Consider the following 11,212-nt stretch of genomic DNA (forward strand, 5'->3'; position numbering starts at 1 on the left):
CTGTTCAGCAGTTAGTTGTGATTCTGGTGCTCTTGCAAGAGGGAGTGAGAGCACGTCCTTCTACTCCACCATCTTGATCCCACATAAGCCTTTTCTAATGGCTGCTCATGATAACTGATCATACTGTCCCCTGTACGTTACTTTTGATTATTATAGCATTGGTGCTGGAGAGGGTGCTTTGGGACTCATGTTGAAAGCAAGGAAATGAGAGCAAGGATTAGAGCCTGGGCCTCTGTGTTCTCTCTCTGTGTCCTCTCATTACCCAACCCTACTCTCAAAGGCGCAGAGCCAGGTGACCTTGAACCCTTGGTATGTTGATTAATCTTATTGTAATGTGAACCACAAGGGCCAAGCACAGTGCTAACAGCTTCACATGCATTCTTTTATTTAATTCTCATAACCCTATTGTTACTTTCTCTCTTATAGGCAATAAACTGAGGCACTGCGAGGGTAAGATTCTAGTCCAACACCAATCAGCGAATAAAATAGCTGTCTAGCATTGGTACCCAGAGACGCCCAGTCCTTAATGCAAATGTTGCATTTCCGAGGACTAATGTTCTGATGATCCTACGTCCATCTGAATACGGTTCTCAAACGGGAGAGGAAGGAGGATAGGCCCTGTGACCCTTGATACCCAGAGTGGGACCAAAACAGTCACCTAGTAGCAGATAAGCAGGTAATCCTAACATCTCTTGGCCAGGTTCTTGGAATGTGGGAGTCTCCAGCCTTTCCTGAGTGATGAAATTTCAGTCTGGTTTGGGTTTTGAACATATCATTGCAACTAACCCTTTGCCCTTCTCTTCTTTAGAACCCTGTTCCTGTGGCCCCAAATGAACTCAGAGCCTTTTGTGATGTTACAGCTTGGCTAGCAGAAAATTTTAAATGCTTGAACCATTTGAAAGGGCTTCAAGTCAAGTTGTTGCCATAAAAACACAAGTACTGGGACCCAAAAGATACTAAGAAAAAAAAAAAAGACAAAATTTCCTTTTCTGGTAGAGCTGCTCATAAAAGGAAAGCAAACTCTTTGCTGCCCAGGAGAGGAAAATGTGTATAAAGAGTAACAGAAGAGGTGAAGTGATTGTCATGGGATTTATGTCACTTGGGCCTGGAAATCACCTGAGAGGCAGAGGTTTGCTTAAAAGCAGGAGAATCACTAACTTTGGACTAGAAACAAACAAACAAAAAGTCAAAATCATTCAGTCTAATAATTTAAGACAGAAAAAAGGAGACCCAGACAGTGAGGTGGCTTCCTGAAGTTCACCTGTCTGAAGAGAGGCAGTGGCAGAGCCAGAGGTGGTGGCCGGGCCTCAGTTCCAGTCCGCTGCTGGCAGCTCTGCCCGCCTGGCTGAGGCCTGGGGAAGCACGTGAACCAGAGAGGCGGGAAGCGCAAAGCATCTTTGGGGGTCAACAGAGAAGCAAAGCTACCGAAAAAGTTTTGTTTGGAAGAAAGCGCCACCGAAGGTTGAGAAAGTGGGTGATTTGAAACCCTCCTAGGACTTGGGCTACAGCCTGAAGGCAATGGGGAATCCAGGAGCACACCTGAGGAAGGGACGAGTAAAAATGGGACTGAGGGATGTTAATCTGGTTGCGGTGTGCTTGATGCATTTGAGGAGGGATATTTTAAGGCAGAGAGGCCAGTGAGGACAAGATAGGGAAGACGTGTGCTAGAAATCCTGCGGTTTTATGTCTTACTTCCTAATGCTGCATGTATGAGAGAGAGAGAGTGTGTGTGTGTGTGTGTGTGTGTGTGAGAAAGAGAGAGAGAGGTCTCAGCCTGATGCTCACCTGGAGCTCGGACTTGTCAGGACTTGACTAGGGAGCGGGTTGGGCTGCCATCCAGAAGCACGACCTCCAAACTTCAGTAATTTCCAGCAGGTCTATTTCCATCTTCCCTTGCCCACCTGCGGGCCTCAGATGAAATCAGTCTGCTTCAACCCGGGCACTTACGTACAAAGAGGCCTATTGATGGTACATTGTGAACAAAGAAGAAAGTGGCACCAACAGCTCAACAGGCCCTCGCACCCAGCCCAGAGCGGAATTCCTCCCATCCCGACAGCTGGAGCAGATTCTGTGCTCCTGGCTCCTCCCGCACCAGAGTCAGCTCACAATTCTCCATCCTTCCTGTCGCAGGAGGGCCGGCGGACACTCAGGGCATCCTCAGAACAGGTCGGTGGTGTTCCACCAGCTGCAGACCGTGCTCGGGGCGACCCTGGGTACCGGTAACCCCAGCTCGACCCTATAGAGGCAGGCAGCTCCTGGCCGGACACTCCCCTCAGGTCCCTTAGTGAGAGTGGAGGCTGCTCTCTCATTGGCTTCTCTCTCCCCAGTAGTCAGTCTGAGGAGTGGGTTCTATTTATGAATGGCATCACTGTTTCTAGGTTTCTTAGGACAGCAATTTAACAAATCAGTATTTTTTTAAATTGAAGTGTTGATTTACAATATTGTGTTAGTTTCAGGTGTACAGCAAAGTGATTCAGTTATACATACATATCTATCTTTTTTCAGATCGTTTTCCCTTATAGGTTATTACAAAATATTGAATATAGTTCCCAATCAGTATATTTTTTGAACAACTGTTACATTAAACAAGCGCAACTCATGGGAAGTAATTATAAAGAAACTTAAGTTTTCTCTCTTGTTAAGCCTTTGAATTCGGTAGGGCTGCTGCGTCTACTGCACCTGAATGAAAATTCAGGCAGGCCCTGTGACTTCCTTGATCTTTCTTAGGAGGCTGTATTCACCTTAAGCCTGAATATAGACACAACTCAGTGTCTAAAATGTTCATATAATCATTAAAATTCCAAATATGATGTAAAATTAAGGCTTTTCCCCTCTCCTTCAGCCCAGGCCGAACACTCACAGTCGACAACACTTCTGTCTCTCCTCTTCCATCCTTTTAACTGTGGTTTTTGATGCTTACAGCGTTGGAGTGGGAAGAAGCAGGAAAGTCCCCCTTGACTGGTGCAGGGGTGGGAATCTGGCATTGGTGTTTTCTGGGCTTGCAGGTGTTTAAAGCTGATTTTGTGGATACTTTATATCCCCTCCTTAGTTCAGGCTGCTATAGCAAAATACCATAGAATGGGTGGTTTATAAAAACAGAATTTTATTTCTCACAGTTCTGGAGGTTGTAGTCTGAGATCTGGTGGCCAGCATGGCTGGGCTCTAGTGAGAGCTCTCTTCTGGGTTGCGGAATGCTGAACGGTCTCATTGTATCCTCACGTGGCAGAAAGAGAGCAAGACAGCTCTTTGGCCTCTTCTTCTACAGACACTAAATCCCATTCAGAAGAGCTCCACCCTCATGACTAATTACCGCCCAGAGGCCCCACCTCCTAACACCATCACATTGGGGTTAGGATTTCTACATATGAATTTTGGGGGGACACAGACATTCAGCCCATAACATATGCAGTCCTTTAGCCTGGGTGATGTACTTTCCTCAGGCTCATCGTTTACTCCTTCCTCCATCTCTAGGAATCTGGCCATACCTCCAGCTTGTCCTGGCTGAGCTCTCTTTGCCCCTCTAGGCTGTCCTCTTGGATAGGATCTTTGACTATCCTGGGCAGCCCTCTCTCTCTCCCACTCACAGCTCTCACCTTTGTCCCAACAACCCGGCTTGCGGGATCTCAGTTCCCCGAGCAGGGATTGAACCCAGACCAAGTCAGTGAAAGCGCCGAATCCTAACCACCAGACCACAGGGGAACTCCCCTGGTTTCTCAGTCTGGACACCTCTGACGCAGGGGGTGGAGTGGAACTCATAACACAGCTTTCTCCAAAGAAATTCTCATCTAAAATCTTACCCTCAACTCTTTTGCCACTTACTTTGTAAATCCTGGTGTAGCACTTCACTTTGGAATTTGGTATTTCTTGTGATTCAACTGAAGCTTCTATTTTAGTATCTGCTTTCATTTGATTTAGGATACATCTTGAACAAAAATGCTTCTGTTATCTGAATGCTGAGTGCTGATATGACATTTACCTCTATTTTTTAGCATAACATACTGTCTACCATTTGGATGTATTTTCGACACCCTGCCTTTATAGATCCAAATCTGGATTGTAGTGAGAGAGGAGGCTCTAATTAAAGAGAGGCAGCATTTCAAGTAAACTCTGTAAGGCCGTGGGGGCATCCTTGTGTGGTATTCTAACTCCGGAGGGGAGTTGCTGTCCCTCCCTGCTTTCCAGCATCTGCAGGGTGTGGTGTGAGGTTGTGGAGCAGTGACAACGGCAGACTTCTTCAACGGCAGACTGGGACATCGCTGGGGACTCCCTGCAGGAAGAGGCAAGAGTCAAAGAAATTGGGAAACTTGGGCAATACATGACCTTGGGCAATTTACTTCTCTGAGCCTTGGTTTCTACATCTGTAGAATGAGAGCAGTAATCCCTATGTTCCTCGCAGCTGAGAGCCTATGAAGTGCTTTCTAATTTGAGAAATGGGTCACGAGGGTCAGGAAGAGGGACTCGTCAGTAGACACACTATTTAGTCCCCCATCTTGGACTGAGCGGACCTTGACATCAGGGTCCGTGTCGTGTTGTTCTTCTTCTGTCTCAACGTGAGCACAGTTTATTGGATGGAATGATGGTGCCGTTGGCCCGTGTCTCTTTGGAACGTTTGTGGTGTGGATTTACTTTGCGGAGCGGCCTATTTATTTCACACGTGCTCTCCATCAGCCTTAACCCGCAGAAGGTGAGCGGAGGACCAGTGCTTCTTCAACTTCATCACATCCCAGAAAACCCAAGCCAAAGCTCTTTAGCGATTTATGCGATTACTTGGGTTCATTTTCCAAGGGATTGAACCCAGTTCTCTTTGCTTCTACTTTTGCTGTGATGCCAATTCTCATTTCTAAAAGAGTTTTCTTGCTTTCTTCCTGATTCTTTCAAAAAGTTGATTTCATCTTCACTCGTCTCTGGGCTTTTGGTGTACCCTGTGAACCATATTCACTCGCTCAGCCAGGGGTGTGGAGGAAGCCAGACCAGGAAACCCAGCCACCTCCAGCTAATCCCTTTCTTTTTGTGATTACTACAATTGTTGCCTAGTGGAACAGGGAGCCGTTAGCTGGGTTTTCGCCTGCCTCTATTAGTATTACCCTGTAATTTAATCCCAATTAGACTCTCAGAAACATAGCCATAGGAAACAAGTAGGCAAAGGAGGTAGATGGCCGAAAGTAACAGCAGTCAGGGCTTTTCATCAAACACGCTGTTTTCCAAAGGTGCTGGGCCAAGGAAGAGCGAGGTCGGAGCTTGGAACAAAGCAACTGGGTAAATGATTAAAAGGACTTGAGTTTTACTTTCTGGCCTTGAGGTTGGGGTCTGTGAACATTGATCTCATGGGCTGGGCTGAGCCAATTTGTTTAATAGCAGTAGGGACTGAAAGAGGTCTTGAGAGATGACTCCCTGTCTGCTTCACCTTCTCTCCTTGGGATCTATGGGAGGAAGATCTCAGAGGAGGTTTTTTTTTTTTTTTTTATCTCACCTGGTTTCCTCCCTTGGGTCCCTAAGCAAATCCTTATGTATATATTGGAATCAACCTCCTTTCCGAGGGACTCACCGAGGCCCAGACCTGGAGATGACCATTCCCGTTGACTATGTGTCCTACTGGAAAGTGTAGATGCAGGCAGTGTATACAGCTAGGGCTGGAAGTAGAGGATTGTGAGGTAGAGATGTCCTTGGGAGGAGGAGTGTCCTTAGATCCTTACAAGGGACTGCTGTCCTACTCAAGCTTCAGAATCCTAGGTTGCAGTATAGAAGGGAGGAGTCCCAGCATTCGAGGGCCCAAATGACAAGGAAACGATTATATCCCTCTCCTCCATGGGACTGATCCAAGAAGAGCCAAGTGTGAAAGTTCAACCCAGCCTGGTCCTTCTTCATTCTTCAGTAACAACAGCCACCTTAGGCCAAGGTCAAGTTGTTAAGGGCAGAGATGGTTGAGAGAGCTGTGGGGATGCGGCACGCAGGAGGGGGAGATTGGAGCAGAGCAGGGCGAGCGAGAAGCTGTGAGCCCAAGCAGCTGTAAGCAAAATCATGACACACTCCGGAAGCCTTCTACTTCCCTTTACTCTCTCTACTTCTCTTCTTCCCAATCAGGAGCCAGTCCTCCTATAAATCCACTCATGTATTTAATTACTGAGCACCCTCAAGGGTATTAGGAGAAGTTTCTGGTATTCCAGAAGGTTCTGGAAGCCCAAGGCTCCTTTCCTCCAACCAGAAGACAAGACCTAGGTGCATGCGAAGAAGGACTTCTCCCTTCTTCTGACTCTCTTGGCATCAAATTCTTCACTTTTTATGGTAACCTTGTGATCCTATGTTGGGGGTTTCCAGGACAGTTCCAGTTTTAAACATTTTATCCTATTGTCCTCATAAGTACCTGTGAGGTCACATGCCCTGAATTTGTTTTGGAAAAAAACTGTGAGTACAATCTTAGCTCAGAGTATTTCCTGTCCAGCTGAATCTATATAAACCTTGCCCTTCCCTGGCACCTAGGCATAGTGGCATTTGGAAGATTTGCTGGAATCCCAGCTAAGGAAAAGTTAGCTTGTGGTTTGGTGTAGGAGCAAAGGATAGGTGATCTCCTGTACTTTGAAGCTTGATTCTGAAGGCCCCAAAACTTACGCAAAAACCCATCTTCATAATGAAAGTGATTCAAACTTGCTTTTACCTTTAAGTCTCAGATGTGGCTATGTGGTTTCAGCTTTTCAGAATTTTCTTTTCCACTAATTCCCCGATAAAAATCCGTTTAAGAGGGAACAGAATCTTTTGCTCTATAATGAGAAATGAGAGTTAACTGGCCTCTTCCTCCTGGGGCACTGTTTTTCACACTAAAGGTCTCAACCCACTGTTGGGTCATGAAATCAACTTATCAAGAGAACATATCAGAATACATTACACTTGATTTGGATAAGTATTGTTTCATGAAACTTTTGTGTCTTCTGTTTTATCTACCTATATGTATGTGTGTCTTGGGTCACTATGTAAAATGTATTTTTTTTTTCCTGTGGGTCACAGGAATAAAAAGTTCAAGACTACCCTCCTAGGAGAGGTCACAGAGCTCACACTGAGACTGAAACTGCTAAGGCAGACCCTCCCCCAGAGATGGTTCCTTAGGGAAGGAGAAAGAGTAGGCTGCAGGGGGTGGGGGTGGGGGAGGGGGGATGGAGCCTGACCAAGGGCGTGAGGACAAACGGTGCAGAAAGTAGGAAGGAGCCTGAGTAGAAGCCCACTTCCTACCCCCTCCACCACAGCAGCCACAACGCACTGAGGGCCAACAGCACACCAGGCACTCTGCTGAGTACCTTAAATGAGTTATCCCTTTCAAGTCTCACCACACCTCATAAGGAAGAAGAGTACTATTATTGCTGTCCCATTTTATAGATGGGGAAACTGTGGCTTGTCAACTACAAATTGGCACTTGCCATCGGCACTTGCCCTCCACCTCTACAAGGATGAAATCGTATGCGGCTGCAGCTGCTGACCTTCAACACCCCCTGAAAGGAGCTCAGGTGGAGAGCAGAAAGGAGGCACCCTGTGCTCTGGGAAAAACTGGCAGAACAGGTCTTCAGACAGTTAGATGTTTTCAGGAGCCAATTTTATGAGCCCAATTCTTATATCTCCTCATATCTAGAAAAGCTAAAATCCTTCACGGTGACGTCTAAAATCCTTCATGGTGACGTCTGCTCCTCCTGAGTAGCACTAACCCACAAGAGACTAGCAGAAACCTTCTGTAAAAAAATATATGCTCGACTGCATGTACTCCCCCTTTACCAAAATCACATATATACTGAGCTTCTCCCCTGCCTCTGTGGAGCGATTTATCAGAGCTATCTGGGATGCTGTCTCTCGGGTTGCAGTCCTCATTTTGCCCCAAATAAAACTTACCACGCGGGCTTCCCTGGTGGCGCAGTGGTTAAGAATCCGCCTGCCAATGCAGGGGACACGGGTTTGAGCCCTGGTCCGGAAAGATCCCAAATGCCGTGGAGCAACTAAGCCCGCGCGCCACAACTACTGAGCCTGCGCTCTAGAGTCTGCGAGCCACAGCTACTGAGCCTGCGTGCCGCAACTACTGAAGCCCGTGCACCTTAGAGCCTGCGCTCCGCAACAAGAGAAGCCACCGCAATGAGAAGGCCACAGACTGCAACGAAGAGTAGCCCCCGCTCGCCACAACTAGAGAAAGCCTGCCCGTAGCAACGAAGACCCAACGCAGCCAAACATAAGTAAATAAAATAAATAAATTTATTTTAAAAAAACCCTTGCAACTCTCACGTTATGCATTTTTTTTTAAGTCTACAGGCTCAAGAGGTTAAATAACCTGCCTGAGGTCACACAGCTTGTAGTCGCAGACAATTTGGTCTCACACTCAGGCGTGCCTGATTTTTCAGCTCATGCTCTCACGCAGGCACAGTAAGGAGTTCCCCTTTGGCCCAAGAACAGGATTTGGTGTTGGCCCAGTATCAGTGATCTACGTAGGCCAGCCATGGGCCTTGCCCCTGGGTGCAGGGCAGGCAGGGCCAGGAAGCAAAGGAGTCCAGGACCAAAGCTGGTGGCTACGAGGGTGGCAGCCCTCCCCCAGCCCTGTTCCTGCTTGATGCAGGCTTCGGCTTTGCCATCGCAGAATATGCAGCTAATTATAACCGAACAACGAGCAATCACAGCCTGCTGGTGGTTTAGCTCTCATTAGAGGCCGGGCAGGCTTTCCATCAGGACTTCCCTGCCTCTTGAAGGCAGTGGCAGGAGTTCTGGGCTCCAGCTCCCTCCCCGCTTTCTGCTCCCTCCTCTTTGAGCTAGGTGAGCTAGGTCTGTCTAATTCGGTGAGTGTTTCCTTAGCTTCTGAGGCTTGCAGGCTGTGTTCAGTGCTGCGGGGCGGGTATCTGAAGCAGAACTCTGTCCCTGCCTTCAGCGAGCTCACCATTCTCCCAGCAGTCTATTGATCAGAATCAAAAAAACCAGACCCATTTGAGCCTGGCAGAAAGCAGAGAGGTTTTGGACAGCTTTGTGTCCTCGGCTGCTTCCCTCTGAGGCCCTTTCTTGGGCATGGTGAGAATTTATTTCTGACCTTTAATAATGTGGGGTACAAAAGCGCTTGCTCTGTATAAATGATCTCTAATGGTGCTCATTTTTACAGGATGTCACAGGGAGAGGAACTCTTTCCAAATCTTGGGACATGTAAACCTGGGCCAACAAGAGAGACGCATAAAGTCACTATAAACCTTGGAACCCAGGAGAGTTTCTCAAATGCCTTTTTTTTTTTTTTTGGCTGCTTGCACAGCTTGCAGGATCCTAGCTCCCCGACCAGGGATTGAACCCCAGTCCTTGTCAGTGAGGAGTCCTAACCACCAGGGAATTCCCTCAAATGCCTATTTTAAGGGCTTTGGGAAGGGTATCAGGAAATAGCCTCAGATTGTAGAGAATCTGCTTCTGAGAAAAGGTACACTGGTTACTGTTCCTGGGCCAAACTTCAGAGTCCTTCAGGTTTATCTTTTGCCTCTTCAGCCCTCTTCACCCTTCCTGACATCTAACTTCCTTCAAGTGTACTCTGGGGACCATTTTTCCTGCTTCCATATTAGGGCTTCCTTATCTGCTATCAACAAATCACATTAAGGTCTTAGTTGAAAATCTGTCAAGATAGTATCCCTCCAGGAACCATCATAAACATGAGGGATACTTGGTCTGGATCACTGAGGAATCCCTAATGCCTCCCTGGCAGAATGCCTGCTCAGAGGAGTAGAACATGGTCCATAGCTGCGGGGTGAATGAGTGAGAAGCTGGGAGGGACAAGAAAGGGTATCTGGTCTTCATTTTCCAGGTGAAGGCCTAAGGCCCAGAGGTAGAGTGACAAACTCTCTCAGTTTGCCCAGGAATGAGGGATTTCCGTGACATGGGACTTTCAGTTTTAAAACCAGACAGGTGGATCACCCTATAAGGAGTGGTGATGAGTAAACCCATGGGGACAAAGTAGGAAGGAAAGAGGACTTGGTCAGATTTTGTTCAGCAGAAAGATGGGAAGCATCTTTCCAGAGGCCTGCAGGAAGGCAATTCTTAAAAGAAGAAATAGGTATGGCCAATAAACACATTTAAACAGTTTGAAATTACTGGTAATATCAAAATACAAACTAAAGCAATTTTCACCTATTTGTCAAAGATTTAAAAATATATAGGGAATTCCCTGGCGGTCCAGTGGTTAGGACTCTGCGCTTTCACTGTGGAGGGCTCGGGTTCAATTCCTGGTCGGGAAACTAAGATCCTGCAAGCTGTGCAGCGCGGCCAAAAAAACCCCACACACTCACACACACTCACACACACACACACTCACACACACTCACACACACACTCACACACACACACACTCACACACACAAACACTGAGAAGCCAAGACTCATTCACTGTTGGTGGAAATATAAACTGTTTCATTCGTTCTGGAGGGCAATTTGTTAAAAAATGTTTTTAAGATATCCATGCCCTTAGACCAAGTAATTGCATTTCTTAGAATCTGGTCTTAAGGAAATAATTAGAGATATGATCAAGGTTTGAGTACTTATTTGTTCATGACAGCTTCATAACAAAGTCAGGTTGAAGACAACCTAAAATTTCTCCTTGGGAGGCCAAATGAAAAAAACAAATTCTTTTTGATTTTTATTTATTTATATTTTAATATTTATTTATTTATTTATTTGGTTGCTTCGGGTCTTAGTTGTGGCAGGCGGGCTCCTCAGTTGCGACTCACCAGCTCCTTAGTTGCAGCACACATGTGGGATCTAGCTTCCGGACCAGGGATCGAACCCGGGCCCCCCGCATGGGGAGCGTGTAATCTTAACCACTGCGACGCCAGGGAAGTCCCTCCTTTTGATTTTTAAGCAAAGCAATTCAACTCTCCTTTCGTTCTGCCCTCTACTTTCAGATTATGCCTAAAAGCCTATATTTTAGATTCAAACAATTCCTTCCAAAGAGGAATTTTGCCATTGGCCCTTTAAATATTGTTTCCAGCCACTCTTGGCTTTCACTGGTCACATAGCCTATCCCAGAACGTTTTCGGTTCTAAATAACAGAAACCAACTCATATTGTCTCAAGAAGGAGAAGAAAAGAATGGCAGCAGGTATTGTTAGATGTGGGGGACCCAGGCAAAACTGACCAATGGAGCCTCAGGGAGGGGTTCACTTGAGACCTTCTGAGATCAGCTCTTTCTCTCATTTAACATGAGTCTGAGTCTGAGTCCCTCACCCTGG

Source organism: Delphinapterus leucas, chromosome 19, assembly GCF_059928025.1.
Source record: "Delphinapterus leucas isolate spDelLeu-1000000601 "Yukka" chromosome 19, BTC_Dleu_Yukka2, whole genome shotgun sequence".
NCBI lineage: Eukaryota > Metazoa > Chordata > Mammalia > Artiodactyla > Monodontidae > Delphinapterus > Delphinapterus leucas.